Here is a 23,682-nt window from a genome sequence, read left to right on the forward strand (position 1 = left end):
GCGGCAGCATAAAGACCAGACTTCAGGTAAGTGTCTTTTGTGTTACAGAGTCGCTAAACGGAGGAAACAGAATGGCTTCCCGAAAGCGACCAGCAAGGAGGACTGCCTGCCCAACTCCACCCGAGGAGGGGTCAATATCTGGGCGGCAGCCACCAGCGGCGGAGGAGCTGTTTCGACGCTCCCGCACACCCGAAGCCGAGCCGCTCCCTGTGCCGCCGATTACGACGCCCCGCACAGGGAGGAAAGCAACACGCAAAACAGACCGGCCGGTAATCTCCGACTCGTCGGAGGAACGGGAACGCTCTCCACCGGCGAAACGGGGAGACAGCCGCATCAGCTGCATGAGGCAGCTGCTTGAGCAGATGCTCGACGAGGAGATGCGGGCTAGGCATCTCCAAGGAGGACGGGCTTTGGCCTCCTCCAAACCATCGCCACACCCTTCTGTTCCCTCTCTGTTCGAGGGCAGCAAGGGAGGCCAGGACTGGGCTGGCCTATCACAAGGGCAGGCGGACGACAGCACAAGTATGCCGGGCGAGCTGGAGGAAGAAGAGCTACTGGGTGTTGTCAGTCGGTACGCGGTGCCCCCGACGGCCGGGATGATACTACCACCAAGGATGGCAGCCAGTATCATCAGCCTCTCCAACAAGCCTTTGCAGGAGAAGGTCGTACAGGCGGCCCTTGTCACCTATATAGCGCCGCAAAACTGCGAGGCGCTGCGGGTGAAGACCGTGAACGGCCAAATATGGAACCAGCTGGGGCAGCAGATCAGGACTCAGGAGGTCAAAATGCAACGAATCCTGAAGCTCCACACTGCAGCCATTACCGCCTTTGCTCGGTCCGTCGGAGACGCAGAGCTCTCTACACCCCAGCAGGATGTGCTGGCGTTAATGTGCAACACGCAGTACGAACTTAATAACCTACGGCGTGAAAACATCAGGCCTGCCCTCAACCCCAAATACGCGGGCCTCTGCAAAGCTCCGGCGCCAGAAAGGGAGGCGCTGCTATTCGGAGCAGACTTGGCCAAAAAGCTCAAGGACTTGGAAGAGGCGGCCAAACCTGTAGGCCTTATGTGGGCAGCGCCAGGACCGAGCAGGGTGAAGACACCCAGTTGGCAGCACGCCTCGGCATCCACCAGTAGGTACCGAGCTGGTGAAAGCCTGGTGACCGCCTCCCACTACCCCCAGAGCTCTTTTTTAGAGCGGGGCCCAGGGCGGAGCCGTGGGAAGATACGCCGCCCCACCGCAGCACCAACAAGGACACCCTCGGGCCAAACCCATCGGAAACGCTCCCAGAAATAAACATGGAGGTAGGTGGGTCTGGTTCCTGTCGACATACACAGACAAAGGGTGTTGTATTAACAGGAGGGCGTTTGAGGTTCTTCAAACATGTTTGGTGCTCCCTTACTAACAACGAGTTTATACTCAACAGTATCAGTGGATACAAAATTGAATTCAAATCAGGCATAGAACCGCCAGTTCAGCATATGCCCCAAAGGGTATTCCTTCCCTCAGATTTAGAGAAGGTAGAAGGACAAGCTGAACTAGATAGGCTCGTGGCCAAAGGCATCATAGAAAGGACCAGACACGAGCCGTTGGAATTTGTATCCAATATCTTTCTCAAAACTAAAAAACTTGGTGGATGTCGTATTATCATTGATTTGACATCACTTAATCAGTCTGTTGAGTATCAACATTTCAAAATGGAGACGTTTGTCACTGCCAGACTACTGATCTCCAAGGGATACTTCATGGCAAGCATAGATATCAAGGATGCTTACTATTTAGTACCCATTCATAAGGATCATTACAAATATCTGAAATTTATCTGGATGGGGCAACTATGGCAGTATAGAGCATTACCCAATGGTTTAACGACAGCTCCCAGATTATTTACCAAAATCCTTAAAGTGGCCATGAAAAAATTGAGAGAACAAAATCATTTAGTCGTGGCCTATCTGGACGATGTTCTCATATTAGGGAGAACAAGGGAACTAGCTGTCGCAGGAGTTTTAGCCACTAAACAACTCCTTGAAACATTGGGATTTATTCTACACCCAGATAAATCAATATTGGAGCCAACTACTAACATGGATTACCTAGGCTTCACTATTGACACTATCCGCATGACTGTCACTCTGCCTAGAGATAAAAAAGTTACACTTACAGAAGCCTGTAACAGTTTAATCGCAAAACCGCAACCAAGGATACGGCATGTAGCCAGAGTCATTGGTAGTATAGTAGCAGCATTCCCAGCTGCTCAATATGGGCCCTTGCATTATCAAAATTTGCAAAGAGCAAGGACACATGCACTACGTCTAAGTAGGGGCCATTATGACCGTAAAATGGATTTACCCGCTGAAGCAAAATCAGAACTTCAGAGGTGGGTGCATAATATTTGGCACAGTTACAGTCCTATCGCCATCACCAATCCTAACATAACCATCGCTACGAATGCCAGTGCTTTAGGCTGGGGAGCTACTAACTCTATAGCCAGCACAGGTGGCAGATGGACTAACATAGAGGCATCGCTACTTCAATCACTTGGCATAAACTACTTGGAGATGCTCGCCGCATTTTATGGGCTAAAAGCATATGCATCCGATATGCGGCATGTGCATGTCAGGGTTATGATTGATAACACAATGGCGGTGTCTTACATCCAGCACATGGGTGGCATAAAATCAATATCATGCGACACATTGACTACTATAATCTGGCAATGGTGCGTCGAGAGACATATTTGGCTATCAGCTGCCTACTTACCAGGCAAGCTAAACTCAGTGGCGGACACCAGGTCACGAAAATTCAATGACAACATCGAATGGATGTTAGACCCAAAAATATTTGCTATAATTGTCAAGCAATACGGTACGCCAGATATAGATTTGTTCGCATCTAGACTAAATCACCAACTACCCATGTGTGGCTTGGGAACCAGACCCAGAGGCAGCAGCGGTAGATGCCTTCACGCTGGACTGGGGAAATTTCTTTTTCTATGCTTTCCCTCCCTTCTGCCTCATCAGTCGGGTACTCCAGAAAATACAAGCTGACTCAGCTTCAGGTATTCTGGTCGTACCCGACTGGCCTACCCAACCATGGTTCCCAATTTTCCACGACATGGTGGTAGAGTCACCTATGGTTTTTCACAGCCACCCACAATTATTGACTCACCCGGTATCTGGCATAAGCCATCCATGCCACCAAAAATTGAACCTCCTGGTTTCCAGATTCTGAACAGACCTTACCAGGGATTGGGGTTATCAGAACGAACAATCACCACCATGTCGGCATCCCTGCGAGTTTCTACCAAGAAACAGTACTTGACCTACATCAGGAAATGGGAACAGTACTGCCTGAATGCAGGGACATCTTACAAGACAGCTTCGATCACGGACGTGCTGGAGTTCCTGGGCCACTTGCACCATGACCTAAAGATGAGCTACAGTGCCATCAACGCAGCTCGAAGCGCCCTGTCCGCATACCTTATGCCCTCAGGACATCATAATATTGGATCCCACCCCCTGGTTATCAAACTCCTTAAAGGGATTTATAATACCAAACCCCCTACACCTAGATACACCCATATGTGGGATGTTAGTGTAGTATTGTCACACCTTCGAGGTTGGCCTCCGGTGGGATCCTTGAGCCTGGAGCAGTCCACTATCAAGACCCTCATGCTCATGGCGCTCGTCTCTGCTCAGAGGGTTCAGTCGCTGCATCAATTAAGACTGGACTACATGGTGACCACCCCAGATTCCATTACTTTTACCATGCCGGGGTTGGTTAAACAGAGCAGGCCAGGTATATCCAACTCTCCGTTAATCTTCCGGGCTTACCCTCCAGAACCCAGGCTATGTGTTGTGACCCACCTACATGATTACATAGACACAACCCAAACACTTAGAGGGAGTGAGAAAGCCTTATGGGTCAGCCATAGAAAGCCTTTTGGACGGGTTACCAGCCAGACAATATCTAGATGGTTGAAACAGGTCCTAAATACCGCGGGGATTAACACGAATGTTTTTAAATCCCATTCAACCAGGGCAGCGTCCACGTCAGCGGCAATACGGATGCAGGTTCCCATAGACCACATCCTTAGTACAGCGGGATGGTCAAGGGAATCGACATTCCAAAAATTCTACCACAAACCGCTGATGGAGAAGGACGTCTTTGCGGCGAAAATTTTAGAATCCGCAAAATTATAATTTAAAGCCCAGGGGAGCTATTTTTTGTTATTGTCAAATAAACATTTTTGTTTTAAAAAACTAACAAATTCGTTGGTCTTTAGATACCACTTCCTCCCTCGATGATCTTTCGGCAGTGAGTGATATAACTGTTACACGGTTTGAAATCACAGACCTTTGAAGTCTTCACGTAGTCACTCACGTGACTCCGAAGTAAAATAATGAGATTAAACGAGTACTTACCAGTACGAAGTTTGATCTGTATTTTATGAGGAGTTACGATGAGGGATTACGTGCCCTCCGCTCCCACCCTCATTGTATAGATCAAACTCGGGCTGATGTCTCATTAATCTTTACTATCTTTACTTCAATATTGTGTCTACCTGTGATTCCACACCGCTGCTTGGAAGTATGCCGCGCCTGCGCGCTGGGTGGGTTCTTCACGTAATCCCTCATCGTAACTCCTCATAAAATACAGATCAAACTTCGTACTGGTAAGTACTCGTTTAATCTCACTATTATCTAACACCCCAAAATCATTAAACACTCACACAGACAATACAAGTAGCGGTCCATGATCTTAACACTCTCTAAATATTTTTACATACACAAAGTATTTATACAATTCGGATCTGATAAAGATGCTAAAAAAGATGCTAGATTTTTACAATTTACAATAATAATTTAACACGCTAGCGCACAGTTTACAAACACTCGATCTCAATGCCGCGTCGCGCAGTTATCAATCAGTGAACCTCCCCTCTGACCCGAAGATTTTCCCCTTCCTAGGGTACTCTTTGCTGAGGGGTACTACTTCTTAAATGGACTACTTGTCCTCCTAAATGTTACTTTCCCCTGCTAAGACTGGACTTCTATAGGAGGACCTCTATCCCTCCTCTCTAAGTTCTACCGAATTAGGGGTACTTCTCACATCCGGGTACTTTTCACCAAGTAAACCAGGTTCCCGTCTCTCGATTACTCTTTGCTATCAGGTACTAATCAACAATCGATCCCAGGGTTACTATTCACTGTTGATCATCTCCTATTCTAAATCCATCTCAAACATTTACAAACTTCGAAGTTCTATTTACAGAGAATCTGAATTCTACCGTATGGGCAGAACTTCAATGTGAAATTCTGTATTTTGATATTTGATTCTGCAAATCTAAACTCGTTCTCGGACCAACTAGTTTTGGTGTGTACTACTCCAAATTTGCGGGCTCTCAAATTCAAATTAAATTGCCCAATAAAATCTCGAATGGACTAGAGTTTTCCCAGCCAATCTATACTCTAGCCACCGAGCCCAGTGCCTACAAGATCCCTCGTCCTTCCTCCAGGGAGGGATTTGGATATTTTCACAAAGGCGTGGCCTCTAACCAACCTAGGTTTTACCTCTTCAAAGGGACTTCCTTTACACCAGCTTGGCACCGGGTGTCAGCGCACAGCCTCTACCCGCTGGCAGTTGATGCCGATTTTCGGAACGCACCTTTCCAATTTGGGCTCCCAGCAATGACAGGATAAATGCTTCGCCGCATGGCACGTAAACAGGACTTGTATTTCAATACCCCACCAATTGGATACCAAATCTGGGAAAGGATGTGCATTTGGCTTTGGGCCTCTAACCCCATCCTGGTTTTATGGGCCCCTAACCCAAAGGAGTGCTATCAATCCCCATGCTTGCTAGACTCTGTTCTATGATCTCATTTGGACCCTTTCCCAAGCCTGCGAATGATCGATCTGCTCCAACTAGCGAAGTGCCGAAAATCACTGCAAAAACCGCACAATGGTGCCGATTTCGGCACTCGCGATCGAAACAGCTCAACAGCCTTAATCGCAAACTTGTGTTTGGGGGTCTGTTGATATCCCGGACGAGCCCCCAATGTAAATAGCTCGTTCTGCTTCCCCCAGTCTAGTTTAAGTCAATAAAATATTGAGGCAAGCACTTGCGCATCTAAACTTTATTTTGGAAAAACACAATAACAGTTCTCCACTACTATACCTAACTACCGCGAGTTCGATCCTTGTATCTCCTTGGCCAAGCCCTTCTAGCCTCATGCAAGCAGAGACATTCCAAAAGGTCACGCAATCCCAAGCATTCTTCCAGAAGATTGACACAGGACCTTGTGGGAGCTAACTTTTATAGGTCCCCATATTGGGGTGGTCTCTTTACAGTCCAATAACAGATATCGATGAACACAGTACATGATAGACATTCCCCTAACCCAATAAAACAGTAACCAAAACATTGTATTCAAATGGAGCTTCTGACAGGAAGCAAACATAGCAACATTTGCCCAGATATTCAAAAAGCCCAGACAAGGCTCAACACTTAACCCAATCAACATCTTGCAAAGTGAAGCTTTGCAACAATATTTACAATGTGTACGTCTGGTTTGCATTCACCCAATCCGTTTCATGCAATTTACACCTAATTGTAAGAATCTGCAGATGTCCCATTCTCTCCCTGCAACTCTTATCTGGGATCTAGACAAGCTGGCCCCATTATGCAGCTTGTCCCATTTCTGCAGAAGGCGCATTTAAATTAACCAAATGGCCTAGCAGCCCAGAAGCCTTTACACATTTGTAGTGTCCTGGCTTATCCAATTTGACGGGAATTAACACACCAACCTCATCTATTGCATCTGCTGCTCTAGGTGTCAGCTGCTCTACATCAGTGAGACCAACATCAGTGAGACCAAGCGTACGCCTTGGCGATCCGACCTTTCTGTCCTGGGCCCCCCTCCATGGCCAGAGTGAGGCCCAGCGTAAATTGGAGGAGCAGCGCCTCATATTTTACTTGGGCAGTTTTCACCTCAGCGGTATGAACATTGACTTCTCTAATTTCAGGTAGTCCCTGCTTTCTCCTCCCCTTCTCAGCTCTCCCTCAGCCCACTGTCTCCGCCTCTTCCTTTCTTCTTCCCGCCCCCACCCCCCACCCGCACATCAGCCTGAAGAAGAGTCACGACCCGAAACGTTGCCTATTTCTCTCGCTACATAGATGCTGCCTCACCCGCTGAGTTTCTCCAGCATTTTTGTCTGCCTTCGATTTTCCAGCATCTGCAGTTCATTCTTAAACACGAGGTAAAAAGAAATGTTCCTTTAATTTTTTTTTGCCTCACATATCATTTTGGCTGCATGCATGACACAGAAGAAATCATTCCAGGGATTTTTGACAGCTACAACATCTCACCATCATGTGATGTTTAAAAAAAAGGAGCATAACAATCTTGGACGGGATGGCGTGATTGAAAGCAGAAGATAATGCCAGGCATATGTCCGATATGTGTCGACGTGGGGTTCTAATATTTTGAAATGTGATTATTAGCCTCATTGTGAAATGCATCAATGAATGAAATATTCCAGTAATTATATTTTTCTCTAAACTCACTAGAAAGCACACCCAAGATGAATGAGGGAAGTAAAATCTAAGCAGAAAGAAGTACATTTTGGACTAGGCTTATTTGCGTTTACGTGATTAAAATGAACTTGGTGACCTGCAAGTCCACTCGGCTTATGTTCTACTCATGGAGCATTATCAAACAGTAGGAAAAGCAGAGGAGAGTAATGGTCGCAGATGGTGATTAATAAATATTGACCAACAGCTCATGTGAACCTTGATGAAAGACTTTATTTGATCTACAGTACATGTGAATCTCCTGCAGTCCTTGCAATCCATGGCCAGTCAATAATACCCTCACAATGACAAGGATACCTTTGAAGTTATTCGCTTTTTAGAAGGTGATAAACCTCGAGAAACTGAACCAATATGTTCCCTACAGCCATCTGCAACAGCATTTTACATTAACCTAATTTGTGCAATTTACATGCCCATCTAAGATGACTGGCTCTTCCCTCATCAGTACAGGTTGGCACATAATCAAGTATTGACTCCTTTGAAGTGGAGAACATATACTTAAACTAGTTTAGGGAAACATGCACATAAGTTCTCAACAAAGAAGGCACTATAAATGGATTGTAACAAGCACTGATCCTTGTCAGCTTTCATCTAATGTTTTGCACGGCAATATTTTTATTAAATTCTGCCAGTTTAGATACCTATTATGATTCTAAAAAAAAGTTTCTAATTAGCTAAAGAAACTCGGATGTTTTCATTGTGTTTAATGCTCTTGTGCAGCTGCAGTCAACTTTACATATTATTTATTTTAGATGTTATGGTAGATGATATGTTTATGTTTGCAAATTGATTCGGAAACATTTGTAAGCCACTGGCATATTGACCCACAGCAGTTTTAAGGAATATGTAATATGAATGAGACAAGTTAATAGTAATGCTTTCTACAAGCCTCCTGGCACTGTAGGAACAGAAAGGTTCCTTTGTTGGGGAATTGGAGATAAATTGTCAGGGAAATGATGGGAAGTTATTGGCCATAAGTTAGGGAGGGGTAAATAATTCAAAGATAGTCCCGGTTCCTAAGAATTATGTTAACACTGATTAATTTTGATATGGATAGGACAGGTTTTACATGGATAGGACAGGTCTGGAGGGATATGGACCAAAATGCTGCCAGGTGGGACTAGTGCAGATGGGACATGTTGGACCGAAGGGCCTGTTTCCACACTGTATCACTCTATGGCTCTATGACTATATATACACAATGAATGTAACATAACCATGATCAATTGTGAACATTGCCATAGCACATGAGAAAGCCAGATTTATCCTGGTGCAAAAATTGATTGAGGTAATCCTTCAAGTGGGAATGGAAGAAGTAAAATCGCTAGCGAAATGGTAAACTCTCAGCGTTTTTGGAGGAGAGCCGGGCTGCAGCAGCTGTTATGGTCACGCGGGGCACGTGATGAAAAGGTGCCCAGCGGGAGGCAAAAAAATGAGTGAGTGGGGGGGGTGGGGGGGGGGGAAGGATTTTATTAAAAATGTGTACAGAAAAATGACTACATTTAATGAGGAGTGGATGAGCGAATGTAAAAGTGAAATCACTAGCGAAATCATAAAAATCTCGTCATTTATGCGTCTGGTTTTTGGAAGTAATCAAAGGCCAAAAATATGGCATACACCCACATATACACACACAGAGTTTTAATAGTATATAGATATGATATGATATGATATGATAGATATATATATACACACACACACACACACACACACACACACGCACATATATATACACATACTCAAAAAACAGACAATAGTAGTGTAATAATAATAATAATAATAATAATAATAATAATAATAATAATAGCCTAGTTTAGTGCAGTCCAGAGCTTATTTCAGTTTGTAGTGTTTAGTAGCCTGATGGCTGTAGGGAAGCAGCTGTTCCTGAACCTGGATGTTACAATCTTCAGGCTCCTGTACCTTCTTCCCGATGGCAGGGGTGAAATGAATGTTTGGCACGATGGTGTGAGTCTCTGATGCTGGCTGTCATTTTAAGGCAGCTACTCCAATAAATCCCTTTGATGGTGAGGAGGTCAGAGCTGATGATGGACTGGGCAGTGTTCAAAACTTTTTGCAGACTTTTCCCCTCTTAAATGTTCAAGTTGCCGAATAAGGCCATGATGCAACCAGTCAATATGCTCTCTGCTGTACACTTGTAGAAGTTTAAGAGAATCGTCTTTGACATACCGAATCTCCTTAATCTTCTCAGGAAGCAGAGGCATTGATGTGCTTTATTTATAATTCCACCAGTGTGCTGGGTCCATGAAAGATCTTCAGAAATATGCACGCCCAGGAATTTGAAGTTTCTGACTCTCTCCACCATCATCCCATTGATATAAACAGGATCGTGGGTCTTCATCCTTCCTCTTCCAAAGTCCACAATCAGTTCATTGGTTTTACTGATATTGAGAGCCAGGTCGTTGTGCTGGCACCATTTGGTCAATCGGTCGATCTATGCTCTGACTCATCGCCATCTGTAATTCGTTCAACAACGGTGGTGTCATCGGCGAACTTGACGATGGAGTTTGCACTATGTCCGGCTACGCAGTCATGAGTATAGAGTAAGTAGAGCAGTTCTTCAAAGTACAGATATATGGGCAGAGATAGGGTCGACAGTCAGAACCTGGGTGGAAATGTCTAACCCTTAAGGTGAGAGGCAGAAAGTTTAATGGAGATGTACAGGACAAGTTTTTTTGCACAGAGATTAGTGGGGGCCTGGAACACATTGCCAGGGGTGGTGATGGAGGCAGATATGATAGTGGTGTTTAAGAGGCCATTAAATAGGTACATGGAAGTGAAGGGAATAAAGGGACATGGATCATGTACAGGCAATCGAGATCAGTTTCACGGCTTCATATTCGGCACAAGCATTGTGAGATGCTCTAAAGTGAAATTTAAAGCTAGAAATATGTGCCATAAATTTCCAAGAGTTATTGAACCATTCTGCCGCATGTTTGGCAGTCATTATATTTTCAATATCCAATAATGGTTTGGTAGTGAATCTTGGCCAAGATTTGAAACTGCCTTCTCATCTATTCCATTTACCTAATCTATTTCCCACCCACTACTAAGAAAGGGATTCAAGTTATAGTCTTGTTGCACAGTTGCCAGTGATATTCCAGGTTTGCTAAAGTGGACATTTGTATCATTGGTTGGATAAACGTCTCATTATTACATAGAAACATGGAAAAATAGGTGCCTTTTGGCCCTTCGAGCCAGCACCCGCCATTCAATATGATCATGGCTGATCATCTAAAATCAGTACCCCGTTCCTGCTTTTCCCCATATCCCTTAATTCTGTTAGCCCTTAGAGAAAAATCTAACTCTCTCTTGAAAACATTCAGTGAATTGGCCTCCACTGCCTTTTGTGGCATTACACCACCTAATTGTGCTTTCAAGGAGGATTCTCTCAGCAGTTGCATTGTCATTCTGCTATGCTGTTGCTATCTTCTGTAATGGTATCTAGTTGAATAACACTGTGTTATTTAAGGACACTGTGTATACCAGGGGTCGGCAATGTTCCTCTGCATAGGGGCCATAGCGAGATAGCGAGCCACATCTATCACTGATGATTTTGGGTTACAGGCCACATTCGGCCCGGGTGCCGTATATTGCCGACCCCTGGTGTATACTTGGAGAATATGCAGCGGATTGCAAGCGAGAACATGGAAACTCCACACAGACAGCATCCAAGGTCAGGATGGTACCTGGATCACTGGCTCCGTGAGGCAGCAGCTCTACCAGCAGCACCCATTAAAGGATTAGAAAATAAAATACCTAAGATGTGATTATTGTATGCCCTGTTTCATAACAAATCAATATTTATTTTTAAAACTCACATTTGCATAGTGTCTCAGAGTCGCTGAAAATGGTTTACTGCGATGAAGTAGTTCTGATATATTTGGCCCTTGGAATACTGCCAACAAGGCAGGGGATTTGTAATTAGAAACATCACAAAAATGGGAATATGAATATAACTATTTTAGTTGTTTTCAGTCATCTTCTTAGGCGCTACCTGTTAGTCAAGCACGACTTCCATTTAAATTGTATGGGGTCTGATGAGGTCAATGTGATATTGGTCTATTTTGGTGGTTTTTTGGTCATCTTCTTCTTAGGTACTATTGTTGGTCAAGCATGATTTACTTCCATGTAATTTGTACGGTGCCTGATGAAATATCCAAATTTCCAGCCATGTATCCAGAATTAGAGGAGCCATACATTTCAGAAGCACTTCATCGTCATGAAGAATTATGAAGCGCACTGAATAACTATTCATAGGCAAGATATTTAAACTGTATTGTAACATTAAATGTGTTGCATTATAAAACCGGGCATGCAATAACCACATCTTATTTACTTTGTTTTCAGATTATTAATTAACCTGAAAGTGTGTGGTTGACTAGCCTGAAGGTCAGTCTAATTTTGGGCTGAGTTAGATGATGCCCAATGCCAAGATTCAAGCCATCAAATCATACATTTAGAAATCATCAATATCTTAATCATTGAGTCACGGCATGGAAACTGGCCCTTCGGCCCAACTTATTCATGTTATCCAAAATGCCCCATCTAAATTAGTTCCATTTGCTGCGTTTGGCCCGTATCCTTCTAAACCTTTGCTAACTTTTTCTTTCTTGTAACTGAAAACTGCGAGAATAAAGTGTTCCAATAGTTTAACAATGCACGTTTAATTTTCAATCCTTCCATTATGTTGGAGCAATGTAATATCTCAGCAAGTAGTGTGAACATAGTTAAGTAAACTAGTCTAAAAAAGCATGTAAATCTACATTGCAAAAGTGTGTAAGCCAAAAGAAAGATTATTACTATTGTAATTTTTTTTTGTATGTACATATCCAGATGAGTAATCGTGCTGTCATCAGAAACTAGCTGCAGCTGGAATCTAAGGGGTTCTCGGAATAAAAAATCATTAAATCTACACTTGGAAAGTTATGAAGTAATATTGGGCACAACTTACTGTACAAACAGTTCCAGAAAAAGCTGCACAAAACTGCCCCGTGTTATCAGTCTGTAATTGCATTTGCAGTAAATGTCTCTATTACCTCTTCAGTGTGTTAGTAGCCATTGAGTAATTGTCCGCCACATATGCTCTCTGATCTCAGGCGCACTATTAATAAACTATATTTTTAATAAAGGGCATGGTGCAAGCCAAGTTAAAAATTATCAATGTCCATGGCTGGATGTTCTCACATATGTTAGCAATTGGTGTGCATGAAAAAGTAGATTTACCACAGGAACATGAGAACGCCCTCCTAACAGCAAGACTCATCCCAAAGGTGGGGTGTGAAGAATTTCCAGCTCAAAAAAGTATTACTCAGTTTACAAAACACAGAAAATGACCTTTCACCTATGTATGCCAAGGATTACAAAATGCTTCCTAGTTGCTTTGGAGGGTTCAACCGACGGTCGGCATGTTTTCTTTAGGACGTGGTTGTTCCACATTGTCTTGCTTGCAACGTGATGATCTCTGAGCACCCATCGTGCCGGAGTTGCATAACTCTCCGATTGTCAGACCTGGCTACCATCTAGCCTGTCATTTTTTGTTAACACAGAGCTAAGCCAGAATCAGAAACTGAAGCTTATCTCACTTTCGCTTGATTGTCCACTTCCTTTACAGAGACAATTTTACAAGAGACTAAATTACTCTTTGATAACTACACTAATTTCTATAATTAGTGGACAGCATGGAGACGCCGTGGTAGAGTTGCTGCGTTATAGCACTTGCAAAGCCGGAGACCCGGGTTCGATCCCAACTATGAGTGTTTGCACGTTCTCCCTGTAAGCGCGTGGGTTTTCTCCAAGATCTTTGGTTTCCCCCCACACTCCAAAGTTGTACAGGTTTGTGGGTTAATTGGCTTGGGTTTGTATAGGTGAAATTGTCCCTAGAGTGTTGGTATGCTTGAGTTCATGTGCAGGGATCGCTGGTCAGTGCAGACCTGGTGGGCCGAAGGGCCTGTTTACACGCTATATCCCTAAACTAAACTAAACTAATGTAGTCCAGATTGAGAGAAAAAAATATATATTGGTGAGTAAAGGACAGGACAAAGGGGCTCCATGGTCAGGATGAGAAACTGCATTTACACCAACTGGGACTTAAAAATGGTGCCAAATCTTGTATACTGTCTCTATTTCTGTACACCTGTACCAAATCTAAGATGTGCTTATGTATAGTAATACTTGGACTGAACTGCATGCAGAAAATAATTTTACTGTACATGTGACAATAAAGTACCATGCAACCATTAAATGAGATACAAAGTCATCTCAATTGCATGTAATGTTTTATAATCTCATTGGAGTAATCCATTTATGATCCCACTCCAAACTTAATCATGGTAAAGTTTAAAGGAATTATGCAGGGCAAGTATTTTACCCAGATGGTGTTGGGTGACTGCAAGTCTCTGCAGGGGTAATGGTGGAGACAGATACCACAGTGTGACATTTAGGGGGTTTTTAGATAGACACATGGATATAAATTGAATGGAGAGGTATCGATCATGCTGACCGATGAGATTAGTTTATCTTGGCATTTGGTTTGGCACGGACATTGTGGGCCAAAGGGCTTCTTCCTGTGCCGTACTAATCTATGTTCTATTGGCAAATGAGCCAAGAATTGTCAACGGTCAGGGTTAGCTTAATTTAGTTTATTATTGTCACCGAGGTACAGTGAAAAGCTTTTTTGTTACGTGCTATCCAATGAAAGAAAATAATATACATGATTACAATCGTCGTCCATGGTGTACAGAAAAAGGAAAAATGTTTGGTAGGGACATGCCGTACTTCCTAAGCCTAATAGAGAAGCAATGGCTTTGGTGAGCTTTCTTTACCATAGGTTCGATGTGACTAGCCCGTGACAAATAGCTGGTGATATTTATTCTTGAAGCTTTCGGCCATCTCTAATTTGGCACCATAAGTGTGTGTACTTCATCGCTTCTCCTTTGTCAGGTAGACATTGAGGGAGTGGTTGTTGTCTTGGTACCTAGGTCATGAGATTCTCAATCTCCATCCTGTACTCGGTCTTGTCATTATTTAATATCTGTCCCACTAAGGTGGTGTCATCTGTGAAATGAGATGGATTGGTATTTGACTGAAGTCATGGGTGTATAAGAAGTGTAGTAAAGGTGTGAGATCACGTCATTGCAGGGCACCAGTGTTAAAGATGATCATAAAAGATGGTTTGACACCTATCCTCACTGATTGTGGTCTGTTCTTGAGGAAGTCGAGGATCCAGTTGCAGAAACAAATGCTGACTCCATGTTCTATGAGTTTGGAGATGAGCTTGGTTGGGATAATAGCATTGAAAACGGAGCTGCTATTGATGAATATGAATCTTGTTTAGGAATAGGAGTTATATTTGATATCACTTGCTGCTGCAAATTGGCAGGTTAACTTTTTAACTAACATTCTGCTATGACGTACAAAATTTATATATTTACTAGACCAGGTGCGGACACATTTGGCCTGTCCCCCAAGGCAATATTCCACCGCTGACCCGTAGCACCCAACTGCACAGGCGCGGCTGAGGGGTTCCCGTTATGATGCCAAAGATCCCCGTTGTGACACGAGTCACAGCAACACTCCATCAACTGTGCCTCACCATCCCTCTTCCTACCCCTATACTCCTCCATTCCTCCTCATCCCCAGCACTCCCTCCCTCTCCTTTTCATTCTCCCTCTTCTTTCCCCTCGCTCCTCCCCTCCCCCACTCACTTCTCCTTCCCTCGCCTTTCCCCTACCCTCAGTCACTCCCTCCATTCAAACCTCTCTCCCCTCCCTACCCCTCCCTACTCCTCTATCTCCCTGCTCCCCATTCCTCACCTTCCCCCTAGCCCACTCCCCGGCTCACCTCCCCAACTGCCCTCCTCTCCATCTATCCCCCATTCCCTACCTCTCCCACTCCCCTCTCCTCTCCCTCTATCCCCCTCCTTCACCATGCTCCATCCTCACCTCCCCAACTTTCCCCTCCCTCTCCCTCCCTTTCACCCTCCTCTCCCTCTATCCCACTGCTCCCCCAATCCTCACCTACCCCCATCCCACCCCCAAAATGAAAATGGTGTTTTTTTTTAAATGAAACCGCCCCCTCTCCAACCCCCCACAATGAAAATCACGATGTTTTAAAACAAGAAGCAAAACCTCCCCCCTATCCCCTCCCCCCCCCCCCCCCCACACACAATGAAAATCACAATTTTTTCTTTAAAAAACCTAAACACAATGTTAGCTGTTAATGAAAACAGAAGAATTTGATTAATCACAATTTTTAATGAAAATGAGATTTGGGATCCCATTGTGACATCATTGTGATTGAAAACGGAAGAATTTGATTAAAAATTGTTTTTTTAAAAATCTTGATTTTTTTAATGTAAATTAGATTCAGGATCCCATTGTGACGTCATTGTGACGTTGAATGCTGCTGACGGGCATGGCAAGTGGAAAAGTGGTTTTGAAAAGTATTTTCTAAAGTTTAAAATGGCAATAACATGTAAAATATACCATCAATCTGAACAAAACTTGGTTATTTTACATCCCAGAACAATGGTGAGTAAGGTGGACCAAAAAATTGTAGTGCGATCATGTACCGTTTTGGAAGGGTTTTGGGATATCACATCCATGCACGCACGCACAAACAAGATGAGAGTTTTAGTAATATACTAGACCAAGTGCAGACTTGTTTGGTCTGTTCCCCCAAAGCGCGGTTGTGCGGGGGAGGCGGCATGCAACAACACACCCTAACCACCCCCCCCCCCCCCGCACTCATGCTAATAGAGGGGAGGAGGGGGGAGAGAGAGAGGGGGGGGAGGAGGAGAGAGAGGGGGAAGAGAGAGAGAGGGGGAAGAGAGAGAGGGGGAAGAGGGGAGAGAGGGGGAGAGAGAGAGGGGGAGAGAGAGAGAGAGAGAGAGAGGGAGAGAGAGAGAGAGAGGGAGAGAGAGAGAGAGGGAGAGAGAGGGGGGAGAGAGAGAGGGGAAGAGAGAGAGAGGGAAGAGAGGGAGGGGGAAGAGAGAGGGGGGGAGAGAGGGAGGTGGAAGAGAGGGAGGGGGAGAGAGGGGGGGGAGAGAGAGGGGGGGAAGAGAGAGAGGAGAGGGAGGGAGAGAGGGGGGAAGAGAGAGAGGGGGGAAGAGAGAGAGAGAGAGAGATAGGGAGAGAGAGACGGGGAGAGAGGGAAGGAGGGGGCGAGAGAGAAGAGGGGGGGAGAGAGAGAGGGGGGGAGAGGAGAGGGGGGAGAGGGAGAGAGAGAGGGGGGGGGGAGAGAGAGGGGGAGAGAGAGAGGGGGAGAGAGAGGGGGGGGGGGGGGAGAGAGAGAGAGGGAGAGAGGGAGAGAGAGAGAGAGAGGGGGGGGAGAGAGAGGGGGGGAGCGAGAGAGAGAGGGGGAAGAGAGAGAGGGGGAGAGAGAGGGGGGGGGAGAGAGAGAGAGGGGAGAGAGGGGGGGGAGAGAGAGAGTGAGAGAGAGAGTGAGTGCTGAGGGGGTTGAGATGAGGGGTGGGGGAGAAGTGGGGAGTGGGGGGAGGGGGTAGGGGGGTGTGGAGGGGAGGGCGTTTAGGAGAGGGGACGGTGGGGGAGAGGGAGGAGGGGGAGGAGAGGGGGGGAGGAGAGAGGGGGGGGGAGAGAGGGGGGGAGGAGAGAGGGGGGGGGGCGGAGAGAGGGGGGGGAGGAGAGAGGGGGAGGAGAGAGGGGGGGGAGAGAGGGGGGAGGAGAGAGAGGGGGGAGGAGAGAGGGGGGAGGAGAGGGGGGGGGAGGAGAGAGGGGGAGGAGAGGGGGGGGAGAGAGGGGGAGGAGAGAGGGGGGGAGGAGGAGAGAGGGGGGGGAGGAGGAGGAGGGGGGGGAGGAGGGGGGGAGGGGGGAGGAGGAGGAGAGGGGGGAGGGGGAGAAGAGGGGGGAGGAGGAGTAGAGGGGGGAGGAGGAGGAGAGGGAGGGAGGGGAGAGGAGAAGGAGGGGGGGGGAGAGAGAGTGCCTTTTTACTTCAACCCAAACCCAAACAACCATTTGCAGGCAGTGATTTTTTACCTCTAACCATATTTTCATTTTCAAACCAAATTAAGGGTACTCACAGTGCTGTAGACATTTGTCAGTGTCATTCAAAGCTCTGATTGAGGCACACCACTTGCAGAGACTGATTGAGGCACACCACTTGCAGAGACTGATTGAGGCACATCACTTGCAGAGACTGATTGAGACACACCACTTCCTGGTTTTATATTCTCCCCCTCTCCCTCCAGCGGGGGCGGGGGCAGCAGAGAGAATGGGGAATGTTGTAAAAATATTAATATCTCTGTCATTTTTCATCGACAGGAAAAATCCTCGGCACACACGCGGCGGAGGGTGGCTCTGAGCGAGGTGGCCAAAAATGACAGCCGTAGGTGGCGGCGTACTCTCGGAAACCGCAGCACAGAAAGCCAAAACCGGTCAAGAACAGAGTTTTAGTAATAAAGATAGATGTTCTTTAATCGAAAACAAAAACTGCGGAGTCTAGAAATCTGAAATAAAATCAGAAAATGTTCAAAATCCCCAGCGGGCCCGAATAATAGAGCGAAGAATAGAGTTAACATTCCAGGTCAATAATATTTCATCAGAACTGTTTTTTACTCTCTCCAGAGACTCTGTCTGACCTGCTTAGCATCTGTGGTATTTTCTGGTTTTACATGAGAACTTATGTTCCCACCTTAGTGCACCGGACTTTGCTGAGAAATACCTGAATCATATGGGTGTGACACATCTAGATGGTGTAGCTGTACTTCCCCAAACTTAATCTGAACTCTGCACATATTTCACAATGTTTATAGCATAATTAATCACACATAAAACATAGTCAGGTTAAAAGTGCCAATGAAAAATAGCAATTTATAATTCAAGGAATAGAACTGATGAAAATGTCCTAACTCATCCCACTAAAGTGACTAGAAATGAAACATGCTATTCATTTTGCCATTTAGATAAAGATTTTCTCTCTGTATCAAACGGGGTCGGTGGGGCGCTGCAAGCCGGCAGCCCTGTCAGCAGCGTGTTAGTTTTTTCTACTTTTTCTGTTTATTTTAGTGTGTTTTAAAGTATGTGTTTAATATTTTTCTGTATGTCTTGTGTGGGGGGTGGTGTGTGTGGGTAAGGGGGAAACCGTTTCGGTCGCCTCCTCCACGGAGAGTTGACTTTTTCCATGTCGCCTCCCCCGTGGCCTAACATCGAGGATCGGTGCAGCCTTTCTCGGAGACGTGCCCGGGGCTTCAGCTGCGGGCGCAGCGTGGACTCTCATCGCCGAGCGGGCGAACCCTCGCCGGAGGGGAGCACTCCATTCACTGGCCCACGGCAGCCTGAAGCCGGGGTCTGCAGAGCTCCAGGCAGCACGGCATCCTGTGCCTTTGATCCCTTGTTGGGGACCCGGGAGGAGAAGAGCTCCGACCGCTGGCTAACTTCTACCGCGGGCGCGGCGTGGTCTTATCATCAGGAGCGGGGTCCCTTGCCGAGGACCCCTGGAGGGGAGCTCCGACCGCCGGCCCTGTGGTCTGTGATGCTTCCGGCTGCGGCACGGCGGGGATTTTAAATCTTCAACCGCCGGCCTGCGGCCTACACCAACCTGAAGCCGTGGTCTCCGGTGGGGAGGCACCGATTAAGGACTTACCTGGACTTTACCTTGTCTACTCATCTGGACACGGAGGGTTGAGGTCCCAAACATGGGGGAAAATGGAGGAGGACTGGCCAATTTTTGTACCTTCCACCACAGTGATGAATGCTGTGGTGGATGTTTACGTTAAATATTTATTGTGTATTGTGTGTTCTTTTTCATTGCACCACTGCTGGCAAATTCATTTCACTTGCACTTTATGTGGTACAGTGGTGTACAGTGGTTCCTTTATCTGTAAATATATGCACAGTGGTGCAGCAATAGAGTTGCTTGCTTACTGCATCAGAGACCCGGGTTCAATCCTGACTCTGGGTGCTGTCTGTACGGTGTTTGTACGTTCCCCCCATGACCTGCATAGGTTTTCTCCGGGTGCTCTGGTTTCCTCCCGCACTCCAAAGACTTGCAGATTTGTAGGTTAATTGGCTTGCTAAAATTGTAAAAACGTCCCTAGTGTGTGTAGGATAGTGTTAGCGTTCAGGGATTGCTGGTCGGCACAAACACATTGTGCAGAAAGGCCTGTTTCCACGCTGTATCTCTAAACTTTATTTATAATGAGTGGGCATGTGGTCATCAGCAGTTCCATGTCATCTCTTGGCTATACTTGAAGGACTCAGATTCTGCTTTCTGGACTAAAGCAATTATTCTTAAAAAACAAGGGATGAGGGTGTAGGAGGGGGTTGCAGGACGAATGTGGGCTAGCAATGAATCAGTCATATCTCAAACACCTCCGGGTGCTCTGGCTTCCTCCCACATCCCAAAGACCTTCAGGTTTGCATGTTAATTGGCCTCAGGAAACGTTTCCTAGATGTGTAGGGAGTAGATGCATAGAGGGATGATAGACCTAGTATAGAAGGGTGGTCAATAGTTAGCATGGATGGTGGGCCATAGTTCCTGTTTCCAAGCTGTATATTTCATTTTTTTTAAGTGACAACTAACAACAACCCCAAATTTGGCTTATTCTTTGCAGGCAACATTTCAAGTTTTGTTGAAGTGATTTTGGTATTAACAAAGTATAAATTGTTGAAGATAGACACTAAGTGCTGGAGTAAATCATCTTTGGAGAAAAAGGATGGGTGCTATTTTAGGTCGGGACCCACAAAACAATAGTTGATATCTCTCTGATGCTTTTGAAACTTGTAGCATTGTGGCATTTGCTGATTCTTTTCAAAGTCCTTTGTGATCTAAATATACATCTATCTCATTTTATATTAGAAACACAGAAAATAGGTGCAGGCGTAGGCCATGCGGCTCTTTGAGCCAGCACTGCCATTCATGGCTGATCATCCAGAATCAGTACTCCGTTCCTGCTTTTTCCCCATATCCCTTGATTCCGTTATTTTCCTTTATCTGTAAATATATGCATATTGGCAATATTTGCAAAAGATACTTCTTCAACTGCGTCAAACAGTTGCGTCAGTACCTCTTGAACATCTGTCATTCCGTACAGATAAGTTAGCATGGTGCTAGGTTACAGCGGTGAAGAATGTCATGGACACAGCCCTTGGTCTTTGATAAGACCCCATGATCTGGGCTATGGCCAGGACACTTCACATCATCTTGCCCTCACTAAGCTAAGAGAGAGAAAACAAAATCCAGTTCCTGAGCCTTTCTTTGAAAATGCACGTAAGTGGATGGGTCCAAACTCCTTGACTGGTAGCATAGTGGGAGTACCTTGAGCAGAAAAGCTGCAGTTAATCAAGAAGGTGGAAAGTGGCCCACTACAACCTTCTCAAAGGGAATCATGGATACAAAATTAATACTCCTCCTGATATCTGTCAGACAGAGCAGCCTTTCAGCTCACTGCTAATGCACTTTATCCCCATTTTCTTGTCATACTAGTCAAAGGCAAGACTTCATATTGCCCTCTAAATGGGCAACATAATCAAAAGGATCCACAAATCTACCATAGAGGTTATTGGAAAATAGATGGCTGGATTACTGTTTGCCGCGATTTTAATGGCTGCATGACTATATCAGAGAGCATCACTGTTATTGTCATTTCAAATTTATTGTTACCTTTTGTAAATTAAAAGTTAGAACTGTTCTGTACTTTTATCATGTTGTTTTTGAGTGTAAGATTGCTGGCTTTTGCAGTATTCCCAAACGGGTCCCGTTTTGGTTTAAGTAAGAACTCATCACAAAATGAAGCCTCCATTCTTCAACAAATGACCCACTGTATCATTGCAGTGAATCAGACATTAGACTTTCTCATAATGCTGAAATAAGGATTCATTTGCAGCCATCTTGCTCTGCTATTTTGGTTGCTGCTCAAACCCATTTTGGGTTTAAAGTAGCCATGCTTGTGCTTTCCACCTACAATTTACCAACTTTAAGAAAAAACAAATTAGTGGCCTCTAACACCCTATTATTATTTTGGACACTTATCATCATCATGTTACGATATTTTGTATCTTGGGACGGTCCACCAGGTATCATCGTGAACTTAAATATAATATTTGCAGAGAAAAAAAAAATACTGTCAATGCCAACAATTCTTTTGGCTTCAAGAAGGTGATGGCTTTGACAAAAATCTTAAGTTCACCTACCAATTACATTCAGGAACTTCTCAGGGTGCAGGACTGTGCGATTCTAGATTACTGAACCATAAGCCAGAAACATGAACAGAGGAGATTAGTGCTGCAGCCTTGGTGACTACCCACCCACCTCCAGGTGTTCACATGTAAAAGACTCATTGCACGGTCACTCGGTTTTACGTTGGTAACCAATCCATCTGTGCCTCATCATGTAAGAGCAGTTTTACGATACAGTACCAGACATTTTGCCCATTCTGTTGTGTGTCATTTGGTGATTCCGAGATCACAGACTTTTGGCCTGGTCAATGGACCTTGCTGTGCTGGAGATCCCAGACATTGATGCTTAGTTTCTCTCTTGCTGGGCAAGGAAGACTATGCCCTGCAAGCAATGCCAAACAGCAAATATATCAACAAATGGCAGTAGGACTGGAAGGGTGGCACAGTAGCCCAGTGCTAGAGCTGCTGCCTTACAGCACCAGACAACTGGATTTGATCCTGACTACAGGTGGTGTCTGTATGGAGTTTGTACTTTCTCCCTATGACCGCCTGGATTTCCTTCAGATGCTCCAGTTTCCTCCAACATTCCAAAGACGTACAGGTTTATAGGTTAATTGGCTTTGGTAACAATTGTCCCTAGTATGTATGGGGAGCGTTAGTGTACGGGGTGATTGGTGGTGGGCTCAGACTCGGTGGGCCAAAGGGCCTGTTTCTGGGCTTTACCTATAAAGTCTAAAGTAAAGTCACAATAATACAGTAAATGTAATAGTGGGCGAGGAGTATCAATTCCATTCCCTTGCCCTGAATCTGCAACATGGTACAAATGCAAATTGAGATGACTAATACAGAAAGAAAATCACCATTTCATACCAAAATAGCTAATTGACTCCCTTTTTACATGGAAATCTGCTCGCAAGTAAATCTGTCATTGCCAATTGCACTACATTAAAATCCAGTGTAATGAAAGATTGATATCACATAACCTTCTCCACACCCCCATGTGAGATTTGATGCTGTGGCAAACTTTTAATTGAGCAAAGTACTTATTTTATCCCAAGGGCCCAGTTCCCACTTTTAATAAAAGTAGTAGGAAATGTCCATGTTTTCCCATAATTAGCCACCCACTAATAAAATTAAAGCCACTAGTCCCACCATTTTTATTAAAAACTCATTAATTATGAAGGAAAACAGATATACTCTTGCTTTTAGTTGGAAGAGAGAATTGGTCATTATCAGTGCCATAGTGACTGAAATTGAATTACATTTTCACAACATGGGATTATTAAGTTACAACTGAAAAAGAATTGGAGTGGGGTGAAAATTTGACTTTGCTGTGCCTGTTTAATGGTTGTTAAAGTTTTGGCCAATTTTATGCATTGTTGAGGTTGGGTTTTATCGTAACTTTGTTCTCACAATCACCAATGAATACTTGCGAATAAATGTAATGACAAAAAAAAATTGCCACACAACTCTACATAATTTATCAACTTTTTAACCACTTGTGAGTTTTGTCACACTACCATGTGTGCTCTCCTCAAAGGAACTTTACGATACGATACAACACAATAGAGCTTTATTAATCCCAGGAGGGAAATTGATCTGCCAACAGCCATAAAACACAAGATACATAAAACATGAAATTAAAGTGACGAATGGAAAGTCTAGGATTGGGGATGTGCAAAGATTGCGGTGGGGAAGCGAAGCCAGTCTACCTCACGACAGAAGGGAAAGGAGATGTACAGTTTAATAGTCAGAGGGAAACATAGAAACATAGAAACATAGAAAATAGGTGCAGGATTAGGCCATTCGGCCCTTCGAGCCTGCACCGCCATTCAATATGGTCATGGCTGATCATCCAACTCAGTATCCCATACATGCCTTTTCTCCATACCCCCTGATCCCTTTAGCCACAAGGGCCACATCTAACTCCC

Source organism: Leucoraja erinacea, chromosome 7 (genome assembly GCF_028641065.1).
Source record: "Leucoraja erinacea ecotype New England chromosome 7, Leri_hhj_1, whole genome shotgun sequence".
Taxonomy (NCBI): domain Eukaryota; kingdom Metazoa; phylum Chordata; class Chondrichthyes; order Rajiformes; family Rajidae; genus Leucoraja; species Leucoraja erinaceus.